Source organism: Oryctolagus cuniculus, chromosome 6, assembly GCF_051225735.1.
Source record: "Oryctolagus cuniculus isolate XC-2025 breed Fujian yellow rabbit chromosome 6, ASM5122573v1, whole genome shotgun sequence".
Classification (NCBI taxonomy): domain Eukaryota; kingdom Metazoa; phylum Chordata; class Mammalia; order Lagomorpha; family Leporidae; genus Oryctolagus; species Oryctolagus cuniculus.
This window is the reverse complement of record NC_142872.1, coordinates 6,023,918-6,045,512: the sequence shown is the minus strand read 5'-3', so window position 1 is coordinate 6,045,512 and position 21,595 is coordinate 6,023,918. Positions and strand designations below refer to the sequence as shown.

General features: G+C 43.4%; 1 long non-coding RNA gene across 2 annotated transcripts in view; it reads right to left on the bottom strand.

Annotated features, from left to right (window-relative positions):
* Positions 1 to 797: 797 nt before the first annotated feature.
* The window catches only part of LOC127487799 (uncharacterized), a 53,997-nt gene continuing 33,199 nt past the window's right edge, over positions 798 to 21,595 (bottom strand). The window contains exon 3 of one of the 2 annotated variants that reach the window (XR_016235040.1): positions 798 to 1,609. This is a non-coding gene — a long non-coding RNA (uncharacterized LOC127487799). The remainder of the gene's footprint in view (positions 1,610 to 21,595) is intronic. The other variant, XR_016235041.1, reaches the window with a different exon arrangement.

Here is a 21,595-nt window from a genome sequence, read left to right as displayed (position 1 = left end):
TATATATATACACGCATATATGTAACACAATTTCTTTATCCAGTCCTCAGTTGATGGGTATCTGGGTTGATTCCATATCTTAGCCATTGCGAATTGAGTTGCAATAAACCAGGGATGCAGATAACTCTTTCAAACACTAATTTCATTTTGTTTGGGTAAATCCCAGGAGTGCAACCCAGAGAGATTTTTTTAAAAAGATTTATTTACTTATTTGGAAGGAAAAGTTACAGAGAGGCAGAGGCAGAGGCAGAGAGAGAGAGAGAGAGAGAGAGAGGTTTTCCATCCATTGGTTCACTAGCAAAGTGGCCTCAATGGCTGGAGCTGGGCTGATCTGAAGCCAAGAGCCAGGAGTTTCTTCCAGGTCTCCTACACAGGTGCAGGGCCCAGGACTTGGGCCCTCTTCTACTGCTTTCCCAGGCCATTGCAGAGAGCTGGATCGGAAGTGGAGCAGCAGGGACTCAAACCGGCTACCATATGGGCACTGCAGGCCAGGGCTTTACCCGCTACACCATAGCATCAGACCACTCACAGATCATTCTGATTTTGGGCTACAACCTAACGTTTAGCCATGTATTTTATTTCTCATTTTATTCCCACTTTGGCACTGGGGGCTCCTTCACTTGTCTCCTGCATCCTTTTGATGGATCCCTCCCTCCCCTCTCCCTCCCCTTCCTTTTCCTTATTTTTTTTTTTTTCAATTCTTGAGAACTTAGTGTCTGTTAGCAGGCTCATCATATATGAGGACATTTCAAAGAGTTCATAGAAAAATTGAATTGAAAGATCTTTATTTTGGCAAAAAATATTTTAAAATTCCATGCATAATTTATTCACAACACACATTTTCCAAGAACTTCTGCAGACAGCTGGAAATCCAGATTTTTCTAGACTAGTGTTTGTCAGTGGATATCAAAGACGAGCAAGTGCACTGTGGCCTGGGGTGGCTTCTGACCATGTGGGAGGCCACTGTGGCACTGACAGGAAGACATGAGTTCCTCCATATAATCAGGGACACGGTGCTTTGATTGCGGGACCCAGCCTGCGGAAATGCGCTTTTCAGAAAGGATTTCCGGCTTAGATCCCGCTAGGGAGCCTTGATGCTCGCGACCCGTGTGCAGCCACCTCGGTTTCCCTGGCAGCCCCTGCTGGGATGAAGGGAGCCAGCTCTGGAGTTCTCCCAGAGCTCCCTGTGGCTGGTGTGGAGACGCCACTCAGCCAGGAGCTCACAGACAGCTCCGGCTTCACCGGGCTCACGGCTCAGCGAGGAGTCACGTGTACGCACTCACGAGGGGGCTTCCGATTGCTCCTGAAAGTGGAATCAGAAGCCACGCGGGTGCACGTGGTGGGTGGAGTGCAGCGTCTTGCTTGTGACTCCCATATCCCGTGTCAGAGTCCTGGGTTTGAATCCCGACTCCACTCCCAATTCCAGCTTCCTGGGAACGCGCACACTGGAGGCAGTAGGTGACGGCCCACATGGCCGAGTCCCTGTGTCTCACATGAGGGACGCAGATGGAGTTCTTGGTTTCTGTCTCGGGCCTGGCCCAGCCTCAGCTGTCGAAGACATTTGGGGAGGGAACCAGAGAGTAGAAGACAGCGCTTTCTCTTTCTCTCTCTATATATATAGATAGATAGAGACATATATCTTTATTTTTCCACTTATAAAGATTTATACCTTTATACTTATTTTTATATATGTAGAAATATATATTTATACTTACATACATACATATATATCTACCACTCACTACATAAAGAAAATTCTGGAGAGATAAGTTTATTTTGGTACAAAAAATTTCAAAATGCATGCACAGCGGGGACTTCTAAAAGCTCGTGAGGAGTGTGTTTAATGAAAAAGCTGCGGGGATTTCAAACATGGCCCACGCCAAAATAAACTTCTCATCCCGTTCTCCCTGGGCCTCCCGAGGTCCCCGTGTGCACGCCAGCAGATTCCGAGTGCTGCGGCAGCATCGGGACAGGATCCTGACCCGGAGCGCGGCTGCGTGTGGGTGGGGAGGGGTGTGGACAGAGCGCTGGCAAAGCCCAGCTGTGGGTCGGTGGGCCAGGGCCAGCTTCCCCCGCACAGGGACAGTGAGGTGTGCGAGCCCGAAGGAGCGGAAAGCAGGGCAGTGTGGGGGGAACCCTGGTGGCCGCAGGGGACGGGGCTGTGAGCCAGTGTGGACAAAGCAGCCTGACCACAGTTATCCGACACCATCTAACCAGCTGCCCAGGGCCACTCATCCCACCAACTACCACTCACCACGGAGTACAGCCCGGCGTTTTGTGCCTCTGCCACACTGGGTTTAATGTGCAGGAAATGGGCAAGCAGCTTTTTCTGTGGTAAAGCTAACCCCAAAGGCTGTCTCGTAGTATCAACCAATGTTGCATCTAACTTACAATTCTTATTCCTGCTTTCTCAGTTTTCCATGCTGACTTTAAAGTTATCTGCGTTTCATTTCATTCTTTGAACCAACTTTGCGACCCACACTGGCTCCCTCGTCACTGGGCCAAATGGCTGATACATGCTCACTCTAAAGATTTTTTTTTTTAACATTCTGGAAGCTGCAACTTTGCAGTTGGAGAGACTCAGACAGGGCCTGGCAGGCCTTCAAGGGATGCTCCCAGTGGTTCCAAGGAAAAGGCAGTGTTAAAAAAAAAAAAAGAACTAAATTTCTATATTAAAGGGATTATCAGGAAAAAATGAAATCTCCAGAGAATATTTAATAGATTTTTGTAGACTGGGAAGGAGCTAAGAAATCTGGTTTACTAAATATGCTTGGGAAATGTATGCATAAGTAACCTTCCTCGGCATGGTTTTCAGAAACAGTTAACCAGGAGCTGTGGCAGTCAATCTGCTCACCAAGCCACTGGAAACCCCATCTTAGGAGGTTCATGACACCTGCACCTCACCATGGCAAAACTCATTTTCTTTTGGAGCCGAGTTCCAACAGAACCACGCGACTGTCTTTGGCATTCGCCTCCTGGCTCTAAGCAGCTCATCCATCAGCTTTTGTTTTCATTCTCCGGCTTTAGTTTCATGCATCTCATGTCAGTATCGACAGAGATCATCAAGAGAGATGGCTCTGCCTCACCACATCAGAGGCACAACAAAAATAATTTGCTTTAGTCGATAGATTAACTTTGTCTTTAAAAGCAGTCAAGCCCTCAGACACCTGGGTTATGACATGCAAATGAGAAATTCTTGTTCAGATTGTACTCCCAGGCTTTAGGTGTCAAAGTTAAAATAAGCAATTGCAAATTACAGAGGCGGGCTAAGGATATTCTGTCATTTGGCTACATGATGCAGGGCAAGCATCAAAGAAAGAGTGCTCATGCATCAGCCGTCGCACCGCCGAAGAGCTGTGGAAGTGCCAAAGCAGGAGTCCCGAGGGGCTACCCAGTGCTGGCACTCGGACTCCGTACAGAAAGTATCCATCAATGCCAGGACGATGAAGGGTGAGCAGCTTCTCTCTGACTGATGGGTACAAGAGCACAAAACAAAGGAGATGAAGGAAGTCAATGGGTTTACTGATAGAATAAATCTCAGCTCCCGACTACGCGGCAACCCCTACGCGGCTTGGAAAACCCCTGGTAGTCCCTGGTAAAGACCTAACGTGAGCCTGTGATGGCACCATCAGAAAACTCATTCACGGAGCTCAATGAGAAACGTTTGCTCGATTTAACAGTGTTGGTCCTCAAAGGGGGCCTATTTAAGACGGCTGATAAGCAAGGGCTGGGATCCCAATTCACCTAGAGAGTCCCTGGATTCCTGTCGAACTTTGCTGAAACTCTCACAGGGTGAGCCGCCCTAACTCAAGAGCCTGCGCGAGCTCCTCCCACCACCGGCCCGTTCCCACCTGCTGTCTGCTCTGAGGTGGGCAGCTCAACAGGCAGAATGCAGAGGACACACTTCACTTCGAATCTCCTACAAACAGCAATTTTTTAAAAATTTATTTATTTGAGGCTGGTGCCGCGGCTCACTAGGCTAATCGTCCGCCTAGCGGCGCCAGCACCCCAGGTTCTAGTCCTGGTCGGGGCGCCGGATTCTGTCCCGGTTGCCCCTCTTCCAGGCCAGCTCTCTGCTGTGGCCAGGGAGTGCAGTGGAGGATGGCCCAAGTGCTTGGGCCCTGCACCCCATGGGAGACCAGGGGTGCAGGGCCTGGCTCCTGCCATCAGATCAGCGCAGTGCGCCAGCCACAGCGGCCACTGGGGGGTGAACCAAAGGAAGGAAGACCTTTCTGTCTCTCTCTCTCACTGTCAACTCTGCTTGTCAAAAAAAAAATTATTTATTTGAAAGGCAGAGTTACAGAGAGGCAGAGGCAGAGCGAGAGAGAGAGGTCTTCCATCTGCTGGTTCACTCCCCAGATCGCTGCAACGGCCAGAACTGGGCCTACCTGAGGCCAGGAGCTTCTTCCAGGTCTCCCACGTGGGGACAGGGACCCAAGCACTTAGGCCACCTTCTACTGCCTTCCCCGAGCATTAGCAGGGAGCTGGATTGGAAGTGGAGCAGCTGGGACTCAAACCAGTGTCCATGTGGGATGACTGCACTGTAGGAGGTAGCTTAACCTGCTACTCAACAGCACCAGTCCCTAAAGAGTAATTTTTTTTTTACATAGTGCATAGTAACTTATTTTCACCAAGTTCGATTATTTCCCTGTTAGAGCACAAATAACTCGTGGCTAGGAGTTCAATTTATAACAACAAAACATGCTGACCATATTTCCCCCCACGTGGCTTAAACGGCAACTTTTAAAGTTTGTCTAAAATTTATTTGTTGTTCTTTGGAAATTCAACTTTAACTAGGTTACTTGTATTTTGGCAACCTATATATACATATCTCCATGTATTCTGTTTTTTATTAAGAAAATATTCCTTTAAAAAGAACAGAAAATAGTTCTACAGGTGACATCCTTAGAAGAGCAGAATTTTAGATCAAAGGAGAATTAGCCATAATGTAGCTGAATGATCTTACACTATACCGAAGGAAACTTAGAGACCCAAACGGATTAAAGGACTTGTCAAGATCCTACAGCAAGCTAACCTCCAGAGACCAAATCAGAATACAGTTTCCCAGCTCCTTGTTATGTTTCTTTCCAGTGTATATTTTCTCTCTTTTTAAAGCTAAAAAACTGGTGCTGATACCATGGTGTAGCAGGTTAAGCCATCACCTGCATACCAGCATGCCATATGGGCGCCAGTTCAAGACCCAGCTGCTCCACTTCTGATCCGGCTCTCTGCTAATGTGCCTTGGAAAACAGCAGAGGGTGGCCCAACTGTTTGGGACCTTCTACCCACATGAGAATCCTGGAAGAAGCTCCTGGCTCCTGGCTTCAGATCGGCGCAGCTCTGGCCATTGTGGCCAATTTGGGAGAGAACCAGTGGATGGAAGACCCCTTTCCCTCTCTCTCTCTCTCTCTCTCTCTCTCTCTCTCTCTCTGCCTCTCCTCCTCTCTCTGTGTAACTCTTCCTTTCAAATAAATAAATAAATAAATCTTTTAAAAATAAGAATTTCATACATCAATAATAAAAACACAAACACCTTAAAATAGAAAAAAAAAATTTTTTGACAGGCAGAGTTAGACAGTGAGAGAGAGAGAGAGAGAGACAGAGAGAAAGGTCTTCCTTTTTCCATTGGTTCACACCCCCCCCCAAGTGGTCGCTGTGGCTGGCGCGTTGAGGCCGGTGTGCTGTGCCCACCAGAAGCTAGGAGCCAGGTGCTTCCTCCTGGTCTCCCATGTGGTGCAGGGCCCAAGGACCTGGGCCATCCTACACTGCACTCCTGGGCCACAGCAGAGAGCTGGACTGGAAGAGGATCAACCAGGACAGAAATAGACGCCCCAACTGGGACTAGAACCCAGGGTGCTGGTGCCGCAGGCAGAGGATTAGCCTAGTGAACCGTGGTGCCGGACTAAAATAAAAATTTGAACACACCCGTCACCAAAGAAGATATATAAAAACCAAGAAGCCCATGAACAACTGTTCAAAATCATAACGTTGAACGTTAATGGACTGAACTGTCCAGTTAAAAGACACAGACTGGCTGATTGGGTTAAGGAACAAAACCCATCTATTTGCTGCTTACAAGAAACACATCTTTCCAACAAAGATGCATATAGACTGAAAGTGAAAGGCTGGAAAAAGATATACCATGCCAACAGAAATGAAAAAAGAGCGGGTGTAGCCATCTTAATATTGGACAACATAAACTTTAACACAAAAACTGTTAAGAGAGACAAAGAGGGGGCACTATATAATAATTAAGGGATCAATTCAACAGGAAGATATAATGATTATCAATGTATATGCACCTAATAACAGGGCACCAGTTTATTTAAAAGATTTGTTAAGGGAATTAAAGGGAGACTTAGACTCCAATACTATAGTACTGAGGGACTTCAATACTCCACTCTCAGAAATAGACAGATCAACAGGACAGAAGATCAACAAGGAGACAGTAGATTTAAACGACACTATAGCCCAAATGGATCTAACAGATATCTACAAAACTTTTCATCCTACACAGAAAGCATTTACATTCTTCTCAGCAGTACATGGAACCTTCTCTAGGATTGACCACATACTAGGCCATAAAGCAAGTCTCAGCAAATTCAAAAAAATTAGAATCATACCATGCAGCTTCTAAGACCATAAAGGAATGAAGTTGGAAATTAACAACTCAGGAATCCCTAGAGCATATGCAAACACATGGAGATTGAACAACACGCTCCTGAATGAACACTGGGTCATAGAAGAAATCAAAAGATAAATAAAAAACTTTCTGGAAGTAAATGAGGATAACAGCACAACATACCAAAACTTATGGGACGCAGCAAAAGCAGTGTTAAGAGGAAAGTTTATATATCAATAGGTGCCTACATCAAGAAATTGGAAAGGCACCAAATAAATGAGATTTCAATTCATCTCAAGGACCTAGAAAATCTGCAGCAAACCAGACCCAAATCTAGTAGAAGAGAAATAATTAAAATCAGAGACGAAATCAACAGGATTGAATAAAAAAAATTACAAAAAATCAGCCAAAGGAGGAGCTGGTTTTTTGAAAAAATAAACACAATTGACACCCCATTGGCCCAACTAACTAAAAAAAGAAAAGACCCAAATCAATAAAATCAGAGATAAAAAAGGAAATGTAACAACAGACACCACAGAAATAAAAAGAATCTTCAGAAATTACTACAAGGACCTGTATGCCAGCAAACAGAGAAACCTATCAGAAATGGATAGATTCCTGGACACATGCAACCTACCTAAATTGAACCAGGAAGACATAGAAAATCTAAACAGACCCATAACTGAGACAGAAATTGAAACAGTAATAAAGGCCCTCCCAACAAAGAAAAGCCCAGGACCAGATGGATTCACTGCTGAATTCTACCAGACATTTAAAGAAGAACTAACTCCAATTCTTCTCAAACTATTCAGAACAATCGAAAAAGAGGGAATCCTCCCAAATTCTTTTTATGAAGCCAGCATCATCTTAATTCCTAAGCCGGAAAAAGATGCAGCATTGAAAGAGAATTACAGACCAATATCCCTGATGAACATAGATGCAAAAATCCTCAATAAAATTCTGGCCAATAAAATGCAACAACACATCAGAAAGATCATCCACCCAGACCAAGTGGGATTTATCCCTGGTATGCAGGGATGGTTTAATGTGCGCAAAACAATCAATGAGAGACACCACATTAACAGACTGCAGAAGAAAAACCATATGATTATCTCAATAGACACCGAGAAAGCATTTGATAAAATACAACACCTTTCATGATGAAAATTCTAAGCAAACTGGGTATGGAAGGAACATTCCTCAATACAATCAAAGCAATTTATGAAAAACCCACGGCCAACATCCTATTGAATGGGGAAAAGTTGGAAGCATTTCCACTGAGATCTGGTACCAGACAGGGATGCCCACTCTCACCACTGCTATTCAATATAGTTCTGGAGGTTCTAGCCAGAGCTATTAGGCAAGAAAAAGAAATTAAAGGGATACAAATTGGGAAGGAAGAACTCAAACTATCCCTCTTTGCAGATGATATGATTCTTTATTTAGGGGATCCAAAGAACTCTACTAAGAGACTATTGGAACTCATAGAAGAGTTTGGCAAAGTAGCAGGTTATAAATTCAATGCACAAAAATCAACAGCCTTTGTATACACAGACAATGCCACGGCTGAGGAAAAACTTCTAAGATCAATTCCATTCACAATAGCTACAAAAACAAATACCTTGGAATAAACTTAACCAAGGATGTTAAAGATCTCTATGATGAAAATTACAAAACCTTAAAGAAAGAAAGAGAAGAGGATACCAAAAAAATGGAAAAATCTTCCATGCTCATGGATTAGAAGAAGCAGTATCATCAAAATGTCCATTCTCCCAAAAGCAATTTATACATTCAATGCAATTCCAATCAAAATACTGAAGACATTCTTCTCAGATCCGAAAAAAAGGATGCTGAAATTCATATGGAGACACAAGAGACCTCGAAAAGCTAAAGCAATCTTGTACAACAAAAACAAAGCCGGAGGCATCACAATACCAGATTTCAGGGCATAGTACAAGACAGTTGTAATCAAAACAGCATGGTACTGGTACAGAAACAGATGGATAGACCAATGGAACAGAATAGAAACACCAGAAATCAATCCAAACATCTATAGCCAACTTATATTTGGTCAAGGATCTAAAACCAATCCCTGGAGTAAGGACAGTCTATTCAATAAATGGTGCTGGGAAAATTGGATTTCCACGTGCAGAATCATGAAGCAAGACCCCTACCTTTCACCTTACACAAAAATTCACTCAACATGGATTAAAGACTTAAATCTACAAACTGACACCATCAAATTATTAGAGAGCATTGGAAAACCCTGCAAGATATTAGGTACCAGCAAAGAATTCCTAGAAAAGACGCTGGAGGCACAGGCAGTCAAAGCCAAAATTAACTATTGGGATTGCATCAAATTGAGAAGTTTCTGTACTGCAAAAGAAACAGTCAGGAGAGTGAAGAGGCAACCGACAGAATGGGAAAAAATATTTGCAAACTACGCAACAGATAAAGGGTTAATAACCAGAATCTACAAAGAAATCAAGAATCTCCACAACATCAAAACAAACAACCCACTGAAGAGATGGGCCCAGGACCTCAACAGACATTTTTCAAAAGAGGAAATCCAAATGGCCAACAGACACATGAAAAAATGTTCAAGATCACTAGCAATCAGGAAAATGCAAATCAAAACCACAATGAGGTTTCACCTCACCCCGGTTAGAATGGCTCACATTCAGAAATCTACCAACAATAGATGCTGGAGAGGATGTGGGGAAAAGGGGACACTAACCCACTGTTGGTGGGAATGCAAACTGGTCAAGCCACTATGGAAGTCAGTCTGGAGATTCCTCAGAAACTTGAATATAACCCTACCATACAACCCAGCCATACCACTCCTTGGAATTTACCCAAAGTAAATTAAACTGGCAAACAAAAAAGCTGTCTGCACATTAATGTTTATTGCAGCTCAATTCACAATAGCTAAGACCTGGAACCAACCCAAATGCCCATCAACAGTAGACTGGATAAAGAAATTATGGGACATGTACTCTATATAATACTATACAGCAGTCAAAAACAATGAAACCCGGTCATTTGCAACAACGTGGAGGAATCTGGAAAACATCATGCTGAGTTAATTAAGCCAGTCCCAAAGGGACAAATATCATATGTTCTCCCTGATCAGCAACAACTAACTGAGCACCAAAGGGGAAACCTGTTGAAGTGAAATGGACACTATGAGAAACAGTGACTTGATCAGCTCTTGTCCTGACTGTTGATGTACAATGTAATACTATATCCATTTTAGTATTTTTTTGTTTTGTTCTAGTACTATTGGTTGAACTCTGTAATTAACACACAATTATTCTTAGGTGTTTAAATTTTAACTGAAAAGTGATCCCTGTTAAATATAAGAGTGGGAATAAGAGAGGGAGGAGATGTACAATTTGCGACATGCTCAATTGGACTTGCCCCAAATGGTAGAGTTAAAAACGTGCCAGGGGATTCCAATACAATCCCATCAAGGTGGCATGTACCAATGTCATCTCACTAGTCCAAGTGATCAGTTTAAGTTCATAACTTATCATGATAGGATTAAGTGTCAAAGGGATCACATAAACAAGACTAGTGTCTGCTAATACTGATAGAATCAAAAAGGGAGAGAACGATCCATCATGGGAAGAGGGATACACAGCAGACTCATAGAATTGCAGATGTCCTAAACAGCACTCTGGCCTCAGAATCAGCCCTTAAGGCATTCGGATCTGGCTGAAGAGCCCATGAGAGTATTTTAGGAATGGAAAGCCAAGACACTCTGGGGGAAAAAAAAAAGAAGACCTAAATGAAAGATCTCTGCAAGTGAGATACCAGTGGAAAGAACGGGGCCATCAAAGAAGGAGGTACCTTTCTCTGAAGGGAGGAGAGAACTTCCACTTTGACTATGACCCTGTCGGAATAAGATCAAAGTCGGCGAACTCAAAAGGCTTCCATAGCCTTGGCAACTTATGACTAGAGCCTAGGGAGATTACTGACGCCATAAACTAGAGTGTCAAATTGTTAAGTCAACAACAGGAGTCACTGTGTACTTACTTCTCATGTGGGATCTGTCCTTAATGTGTTGTCCAATGTGAAGTAATGCTATAACTAGTACTGAAACAGTATTTTACACTCTGTGTGTCTGTGTGGATGCAAACTGATGAAATCTTAATATATACTGAATTGATCTTCTGTATATAAAGATAATTGAAAATGAATCTTGATATGAATGGAATGGGAGAGGAAGCAGGAGATGGGAGTGGTGAGAGTGGGAGGGAAATTATGGGGGGGCCCATTGTAATCCATAAACTGTACTTTGGAAATTTATATTTACTAAATAAAAAAATATTGTTTTCAAAAAAATCATAACTCACTTAGGAAAAACACAAATTAAAACTACAATGCAATATCATTATGCTAAAATGGCCAGATTTTAAAAAACTGATGATACTACACCAAGGTGAGAGAACAGAACACCTGGAATTCTCACAGGATGCGGGCAGAAATGCAGAACAGTGTCACACTGCAGCATGCATACATAAAAATAAGTATAAAGGTATAAATCCTTATAAGTAGAAAAGGGAGTCCTTGTACACTGTTGGTGGCAATGTAAATTAGTACAGCAGTATGAAAAACAGTACAGGGACTCTTCAAAAAAATTCAAAATAGGGGCCGGTGTTGTGGTAAAGTGGCAACTGGCAACACTGCCATCCCATATGGGTACCCATTTGTATCCCGGATGCTCTACTTCCAATCCAGCTCCCTGCTAAGGCTCCCTGGCGAAGCAGTAACCTCTCTCTCTCTCTCTCTCTCTCTCTCTGTGTGTGTGTGTGTGTGTGTGTGTGTGTGTGTCTCTGTCTCATTCTGTAACTCTGCCTTTCAAAGTCATTTTTTTAAATGATAAGTATATAAGGTGATGGGTATGCTAATTAGTCTGATTTAATCAATCAAATTTAGATGTGACATCATATTGTACACCAAGAATAGTTTTTATTAATTCTATATTAAAGTTGGAAAAAAGAAACAAAAACAAGAAGCATTCCCCTTTGGTAGTAAACCAACATTGAAAAATAAAAGCAGTGCAGGCCGAAGAAAGGAATTTTCTATACAGAGCCGGTGGCACTTTTTGCGGTGGTGTAAATACTACGTGTCATGGTGTAGGCTGCGTGGCATAGCGGTAAAGCCACCACCTGCAACACTGGCATCACAGATGGGTGACAGTCTGTGTCCTGGCTACCCCGCTTCCAATCCAGCTCCCTGATAACAGCCTAGGGAAAGCAGTGGCTGACGGCCCAACTGCTTGTGCCCGTCACTCACATGGGAGACCCAGAAGAAGCTCCTGGCACCTGGCTTCAACCTGGCCTAAGTGCTGGCTGTTGCAGCCAGTGGGACATGAATCAGAGAATGAGAGATTTTTTTCTCTCTCTCTCTCTCTCTATAACTCTGACTTTAAAATAAATTATTAAATCTTTGAAAAAATATGTATCTTGAACGTGATGATGGTTGGGTTGCAGATTTAACTCACTAACTCTCCACAAAACAGGGTGAGAGAGCACCTCCGGGTACTGAGAAACATGAAGCAAACATGGAAGAAAAGGACTGTGGTTCCAGAAGACACTCAAAGGAAGCCGAGGGGTGGTCCCGGGTCACATTATAAGCCACCTCTGCTACCGTCAGGCTCCCCTATCAGAGGGCCGGGTTTGAGTTCCAGCTACACCGCTTCTGATCCAGCTCTCTGCTGAGGTGTCTGGGAAGGCAGCAGAAGATGGCTCAAGCACATGGGCCCCTGCACCAGTGTGGGAGACCTGGATGGGGTTCCGGCTGCCTGGCTTCAGCTTGGCCCACACCCAGCCGGCTGTTGTGGCCATTTGGCAAGTGACCCAGTACTTCTCTCTCTCTCTCTCTCTCTCTCTCTCTGTGTGTGTGTGTGTGTGTGTGTGTGTTGCTGTGCCTTTAAAGTAAGTAAATAAATCTTTAAAACGAAAGGAATTTGACACGTGTTACTGAAATGTAAAGACTTGGGGATGCTAACATGGCTGAATAGAGAAAAGACATGCTGAATTAGACCAAGGCAAGAAAACAAGAAAAGCAGAGGAAATGCATTCCCAGGGGCGAGCCGGGAGAAGTTTGCAGTAGAAATTCTACAGACAGAAGAGAGACACCACAGGCAGTGTGGAGAGTACAAACACGAGCAGCAAGTGGGGATCTCCGGCAGCTGCGGGGCTGGGGGAGACACCAGCTCTGAGACTGAGGTGAGAGCAGACCGTAGCAGCCCCTGTCGCTGGGGATAGTGCGGTCAGGAGAACCCTGCAGACCACACTGATTACAGTCTGGCCTGGAGCCCCGGTGGGGGGCAGGGTACCCCCTAAACTCATGAAGGAAAAACACATTTCTTCCTTTTTTGGAAAAAGAAAAAGATTTATTTATCTGAAAGGTAGAGTTACAGAGAGAGGCTGTGGCAGCTCTCAACCTAGTCTCTCACATGTGTCTAGGAAATTTTATGAAAAAAATCTGCACTCTACACTGAGTTTGAGTCTGGCCAGGAGGGTTGGCAGGGGGCTGGGCACCCACTCAGGACTGTGAGGTGATCCCGTTCCCCAGTCGTACACGGATTCTGGAGCTCCAACTGCCAAGGCAGAGCACCCACAGGCAGCTGGCTCCGGGAATGCCTCCATGGTCGGGGCAGGCTTGGGGGGCTGAGAGTGGATCCCCTGCACCTGTGACTGTGGGAGCCATGAGTGCTATGACGGGGAGAATTCTGCGACTGCACAACAGGGCATGGGGCGGGGCTGAGTCTCTGCTTCAGAGGCTCATGCTCCCTGACTGCCCGGGGTGGGTCAGGGCAAAGGGTTCCACGTGCACACCAAGGACTGCACAGATCCTGTTTCAGTCCAGGCACCTGCGTGCATGGGGATTGCAGCCACTGTGGACTAACCCGGGGCACTGATCACCTCGGAACAGGACATGAGGCTCTGATTACACCAGCACTGACCAGAGCTGCCTGGCTCCACCCAACACCTGCCTCTGGACATCCACTGCAGGAGCAGGCATCCACTAAGACATGGAGGCAGGGTTCAAAGAGAAGAGCCATCAGAGGAGAAAACCAACAGGAGTTTCCACAGTCGCACAAAAATAAACACAAAAATAGAACAAGAACAAGACAGACAACGTGACTCCCAAAAGGAACACAACAACCTTCGGTATCAGAATGTGAAGACCAAGAGACTGATGAATGTGAAGACCAAGAGATTGATGAAATGCCTGAAAACAAATTCAAAAGAATGATCACAGGATTACTCAAAAACACACAGAAACATTCATAAAGAAATCCATACATAATAAGGATGAAAAATTTTGCCTAGAGATAGGGATATTGAAGAGAAATCAACCTGAAATATTAAAATGAAGAAATATCTCAGCCGAAAAAAATAAACTAGAAAAACTGAAAACAGTGTTTGAGATTTATGGGGTAATATCAAACAACCAAACTTATGTGTCTTAAGAGTTCCTGAAGGCATGGAAAGGTTGAATGGATTAGAAGGCCTACTCAGCGAAATAACAACGGATAAATTTCTTAATTTGGAAAAAGAAAGGGACATCCAAGTACAGGAAGCACAAAGAATTCCTAATAGACACTATCAGAAAAGATCCTCATCATGACACAGTATAGCCAAACTTTCAACAGCAAAAGATAAAGATTCTACAATGTGCACAAGAGAAATGCCATATTACCTTCAGAGGATCGCCAATGAGAATAACAGCTGATTTCTCATCAGAAACCCTACAGGCTAGGAGAGAATGGAGACACATAGTCCAGGTCCCAATAAAAAAAAAACTGTCAATCCAGAATACTATATCCAGCGAAGCCCTCATTTATAAATGAAGGTAAAATAAAGACTTTCCAAAACAAATAAAGGTTGAAAGAATTTGTCACCACTTGTCCAGCCTTACAAATGATTTTTAAGGACATGCTACACTCAGAAGCACAGAAAGATGGTCATCATTGTGAAAAAACACGAAAGCAGAACATCTCCTAGTAAAAATACAAAGTACACCCAAAGTGAACAATAGGAATACGTATGGGAAAATGGCAGGACCAAGCTGTTACTTATCAAAAATTACCTTGAATGTAAATAGCCTAAATTCTCTAATTATAAGAGAGTGTCTGGCTGAGTGGCTTTAAAAAACAACACCCATCTATTTGCACCCTACAAGAAACACAGCTCACCAACAAAGTTATACACAGAATGAAATGAAAGGATGGAATGCTCTGAGCTAAAATCTGGAAAGCAAGTACAAGCAGGTCTAGCCATCCTAATATCAGACAAAATAGACTTTAACACAAAAACTGTTAAAAGAGACAAGTGTCGGCCGGCACTGCTGCTCACTAGGCTAATCCTCCACCTAGCGGCGCCGGCACACCGGGTTCTAGTCCCAGTCCGGGTGCCGGATTCTGTCCTGGTTGCCCCTCTTCCAGGCCAGCTCTCTGCTGTGGCCAGGGAGTGCAGTGGAGGATGGCCCAAGTGCTTGGGCCCTGAACCCCATGGGAGACCAGGAGAAGCACCTGGCTCCTGCCTTCAGATCAGTGTAGTGCGCTGGCCGCAGTGCGCTGGCCACGGGAGCCATTGGAGGGTGAACCAACAGCAAAAAGGAAGACCTTTCTCTCTGTCTCTCTCTCACTATCCACTCAGCCTGTCAAAAAAAATTTAAAAGAGACAAGTGTACTATGTAATGATTAAGGGACCAATTCAACAGGAAGATATGGCTATAGTAAATGTATATGCACCTAATTCCAGGGCACCTGGCTATTTAAAACACAAGTTAATGGATCTAAAGGGAGACATAGACTCCAATACAATAATAATGGGGGGAACGGCACTGTGGCATAGTGGGTAAAGCTGCCACCAGCAGTGCCAACATCCCATATGGGCACTGGTTCGAGTCCCAGCTGCTCCACTTCCAATCCAGCTCTCTGCTATGGCCTGGGAAAGCAGAAGATGGCCCAAATCCTTCAGCCTTGCACCTGCATGGGGGACCAGGAAGAAGCTCCTTGCTCCTGACTTCAGATTGGCGCAGATCTGGTCATTGCAGCCAACTGGGGAGTGAACCAGCAGATGGAAGACCTCTCTCTCTATCTGTCTCTACCTCTCTCTGTAACTCTTTCAAATAAATAAAAATTAAAAAAAATAATAATAATGTGGGGCTTCTGTGGTGGAATGAGAAGGCCATGCCAAGATGGCCACTGGCAACAGAGCCTGCCTGGCCACAGGTTGTGATTGGTTAGGGCATAAACCGCCCCTTGACCAGATTGGCTGCTTTGGCTATATAAGCTGCTGTACCAACTGAAATAAATGAGTCTGCTTGCCTCTAGCCCACTTTCACCCAACTCCCGGTGTTTGTGTGGCGGCTCCGCGCCCCTTGCCCTCACCACATTCCTCCTCTCAGAACGAATCAACATCAACAGACTTAAACACTCCCTCATCCATCAATTTACAGATCAACTAGAGAGAAAATCAGCAAAGGAACAACAGAGCTAATCTATAGTATGGACCAAATGGATCTAATTGCTATCTACAGAACATTTGATTCCACAGTTGCAGAATACACATTCTTCTTCAGTGCATGGAGCTTTTGCTGAGACTGACCATATGCTGGGCCACAAAGCAATTCTCAGCAAACTGAAAAGCACTGAAATCATATCATGCATCTTTTCTGATCACGGTGCAATCAAGCTGGAAAGAACAACTTAAGCTCTACAAAGTATGCATATACAGAGACTGAACAACATGCTCCTACATGAACAGTGGGACATAGAAGAAACTAAAAGGGAAGTGAAAAAATTCCTGGAAATGAATGAAGATGACAACACAACATATCAGAACATATGTGATACAGAAAAAGCAGCATCAAGAGGGAAGTCTAGCCGGCACCGCAGCTCACTAGGCTAATCCTCCGCCTTGCGGCGCCGGCACACCAGGTTCTAGTCCTGGTTGGGGCGCCGGATTCTGTCCCAGTTGCCCCTCTTCCAGGCCAGCTCTCTGCTGTGGCCAGGGAGTGCAGTGGAGGATGGCCCAAGTGCTTGGGCCCTGCACCCCATGGGAGACCAGGATAAGTACCTGGCTCCTGCCATCGGATCAGCGCGGTGCACTGGCCGCAGCGCACCAGCCGCGGCGGCCATTGGAGGGTGAACCAACGGCAAAGGAAGACCTTTCTCTCTGTCTCTCTCTCTCACTGTCCACTCTGCCTATCAAAAAAATAAAAATAAAAATATATATAAAAAGAGGGAAGTCTATAGCAATTAGTGCCAAGAAACTGGAAAGGCATCTAATAAATGATCTATCAGTGCATCTTAATGACTTAGAATGACAACAAACCAAATGAAAAATTAGTAGGAGGAAAGAAAAAATTAAAAATAAATAAAATCGAAACAAAAAATGATACAAAAGATCAGTGAATTGAAGAGGTGGTGTTTTGGAAAAATAAACAAAATTGATACACCATTGACTCAACTAACCAAAAAAAAAAAAATAGGAAGACCCAAATCAATAAAATAAGAGATGAAAAAGGAGATCTAACAAACCACAGAAATAAAAAGAATCATTAGGAATTACTACAAACAGCTGTATCCCGACAAATTGTAAAATCTAGAAGAAATGGATAGATTTCTGGACATATAAAATATGCCAAAAATTGAGCTGTGAAGACATAGGAAACCTAAATAGACCAATAACTCAGATGAAGATTGAATCAGTAATAAAGACCTTCCCAACAACAAAAAAGCCCAGGACCAGATGGCTTCACTTTTGAACTCTACCAGATTTTTAAAGAAGAACTAACTTCCAGGCCAGCACCATGGTGCAGTAGGTTAATCCTCCACCTGTGGCACCAGCATCCCATATGGGTGCAGGTTCAAGTCCTGGCTGCTCCTCTTCCAATCCAGCTCTCTGCTGTGGCCTGGGAAAGCAGTAGAAGATGGCCCAAGTCCTTGGGCCCCTGCACCCATGTAGGAGACAGGGAGGAAGCTCCTGGCTCCTGGCTTCGGATCAGTGCAGCTCTGGCCATTGCAGCCAATTGGGGAGTGAACCAACAGACAGAAGACCTTTCTCTTTGTCTCTCCCTCTCATTGTCTGTAACTCAAACTCTCAAATAAATAAAATATTTTTTAAAAAAAGAACTAATTTCAATTCTTCTTAAGCTATTCAAAACAATTGAAAGCAAGGGGGCCGGCGCCGCAGCTCACGAGGCTAATCCTCAACCTTGCGGCACCGGCACACCGGGTTCTAGTCCTGGTTGGGGCGCCGGATTCTGTCCCAGTTGCCCCTCTTCCAGGCCAGCTCTCTGCTGTGGCCAGGGAGTGCAGCGGAGGATGGCCCAAGTGCTTGGGCCCTGCACCCCATGGGAGACCAGGATAAGTACCTGGCTCCTGTCATCAGATCAGCGCAGGTGCACCGGCCGCAGCGCGCTGGCCGCAGTGGCCATTGGAGGGTGAAACAATGGCAAAGGAAGACCTTTCTCTCTGTCTCTCTCTCTCACTGTCCACTCTGCCTGTCAAAAAAAAAAAAAAAAAAAAAAGAAAAGAAAAGAAAAAAGAAAGGGAATCTTCTCAATTTCTTTCTATGAAGCCTTCATTACTTTAATTCCAAAACCAGAAAAAGATAAAGAGAACTATAGACAAATTTTCCTGATGAACATAGATGCAAAAATCCTCAACAAAATACCAGCTAATCAAGTCCAACAACATATAAGAAAGATTAATTATCTGAACCAAGTGGGATTTGTCCCTGGTATGCTGGATGGTTCAAAATACCCAAATCAATAAATGTAATACATCTCATTAACAAATTGAACAAAAACCATATGATTATCTCAACAGTTGTAGAAATAGCATCTGACAAAATACAACATCCTTTAATATAAAAACTTCAAGCAAATGTGTATAGAAGGAACGTTCCTCAACACATTAATGGAAATATACACAAACCCATTGCCAGAATCATATTGAACAGGGAAAAAGTGGAAATATTTCCACCAAGATTTGGAAAAATACAAGGATGCCCACTTTTACCATTGCAATTCATTATAGTTCTGAAAGTTTTAGCCAGAGATATTAGGCAAGAAAAAAAATTAAAGGGATACAAATCAGAAAGGAGGAAATCAAATTATCCCTGTTTGCAGAGGCATAATTCTATATATAGGGGAACCAAAAGACTCCACAGAGAGACTATTAGAACTCATAACAGAGTTTGGGAAAGTTGCAGAATATAAAACCAACACACAAAAATCAATAGCTTTTATATACATAGACAATACCATGGCTGAGAAAGAATTTTAAGATCAGTTCCATTTGCAGTAGCTACAAAAATAAACTTAAATACCTTGTAATAAATTTAACCAAGAAGGTAAAAGATCTCTACAATAAAAATTACAAAAGATTAAAGAAATAAATACAGGAAGACACCAAAAAATAGATCTTCCATGTTCATGGACTGCAAGAATTAATATCATCAAAATGTCCATATGCAAAGCAATTTACAGATTCAATGCAATCCCAATCAAAATACCAATGACATTCTTCTCAGATATAGAAAAAACGATGCTAAAATTCATATGGAAACAAAGGAAATCCCAAATATCTAAAGCAATTTTAAAACAACAGAAACAAAGCTTGAGGAATCACAATCCCAGACTTCAAGTCAGGGCAGTAATAATCAAAACAGCCTGCTACTGGTACAAAAACTGATATGTAGACCAATGGAACAGAACAGAAAGCCCCAAATTAATCCACACATCTAAAAACAACTAATCTTTGATAAACAAGCCAAAATCAATCCCTAGAGAGAGGATAATCTCTTCAACAAATGGTGCTGGGAATATTGGATATATACATGCAGAAGTATGAAACAAGACCCCTACCTTACACTGTATACAAAAATCAACTTTAAAAGGGTCAAGGATCTAAATTACAATCTGATACTATCATATTACTAGAGGAAGACATCAGGAAATTCTGCAAGACATTGGCATAAGCAAACACTTCTTGGAAAAGACCCCAGAAGAACAAGCATTAAAGACAAAAATAGACAAATTTATTTACATCAAGCTAAGAAATTTCTGCATTGCAAAGAAAATATTCAACAAAGTGAAGAGGCAACTGACAGAATGGGAGACAATATTTGCAAACTATGCAACTGATAAAGGATGAAAATCCAGGATCTATAAAGAGTTCAAGAAAATTAACAACAACAAAACAAACAATCCAGTTAAGAAATGGGCAAAGACCTGAACAGGCATTTTTCAAAAGATGAAATACAAATGGCCAACAGACACATGAAAGAATGCTCAGGATCACTAGCCATCAGGGAAATGCAAATAAAAACCACAACGGGGTTTCACTTCATTTCAAAGAAGTGAGGATGGCTATCATCCAAAATCAAAAACCAATAAATGTTGGCAAGGATGTGGGGGAAAAAAGCATCCTAATCCATTGTTGGTGGGAATGTCAACTAGCACAACCATTATGGAAGACAGCATAGCAATTCCTCAGAGATCTGAAAACAGATCTACCATATGACCCAACCATCCCACTCTTGGGAATTTACCCAAACAAAACTAAATCAGCATATGAAATAGTTATCTGTATGCCCATGTTTATTGCATCTGAATTCACAACAGCCAAGATATGGAGTCAATCCATGTGTCCACTGACTGATGAGTGGATAAAGAAAATGTGGTATATATACACTATGGAATACTACTCAGCCATAAAAAGAAAGAAATCCTGTCTTTTGCAATAAAATGGATGCAACTGGAAACCATTATGCTTAGTGAAATAAGCCAGACCCAAAAAGACAAATATATCCGATGTTTTCTATGAAATGTGAAAGTTAATTTAGAATACAAAAATGTACTGGAATGAAACTGTCGTTTGGAGAGATGACTGCCAATTTAGCCCTTGTTTACACTCCTGTAGAACTGTGGTCTTCCCACCTTTACTTATTGAATATTGTGTTTAGTGCTGCATCAAGCCTGTGAATACAGAGGCTTAATTAAGCTGATGAAGAGAGGGGAGGGAGGGAGGAGAACCAAAGAGGAGCAGGGGAGTGAGAGAATTCTGGTTGTCTTCTTGGAACTGCACCTATGGAATACATGAAATCTGTTCTCTTCATATTAATTTAAAAATTTTTAACAAGCCATCTGCTATAAAACTTTGCTTTTCCCAGATGTGAACCTGAGCCAGTCTCTTAACCTCTTCTTCTGCAGTTTCACGTATAAAACTGTGGTAATGATGGCATCAACCTCCTAGTGTTGTGAGCATTAAAGAAAGAAATGTGCGTAAAGAACTTAGAACAAAGCCTGCTGTATAATAGACAGTGAATCGAAGTTTCATCTCACTTTTATAAAACAAGAAAGAAAAAGAAAACATAGGAGCCAAGGCTGTGGCATAGCAGGTGAATCCACTGCCTGCAGCCCTGGCATCCCATATGGGCACTGGTTTGAGTCCCAGCTCCTCCACTTCTGATCCAGCTCGCTGTTAATGCACCTGGGAAAGCAACGGAGGATGACCCAAGTCCTGGGGCATCTGCACCCATGTGGAAGACCCAGAAGAAGCTCCAGGCTCCTGGCTTCATCCTCACACAGCCCTAGCAGTTGTGGTCATTTGAGGAGTGAACCAGTGGGTAGGAGATATCTCTCTTTTTCCCTCTCCCTCTTCCTTCCCCTCTCCCTCTCCCTCTCCCCCTCCTCTCCCTCTCTGTAACTGTGCCTTTCAAATAATTAAATAAATCTTCAAGAAAATACAAAGGCTTTGCTAAGGTATTAAAGCCAAAGATCTGTGAAAAATTAATATAAACTCCTGTGGCGAAGGAGGCTGGTGGTGACATATGCAGAGGACAGGTGGCAGCCTGCGTCACGGGGCCCCCAGCCCGGGAAGTCAACGTGATGACAGTGGAGTGCAGGACGCCATGCTCGAGACACCTGGGAACCACACGT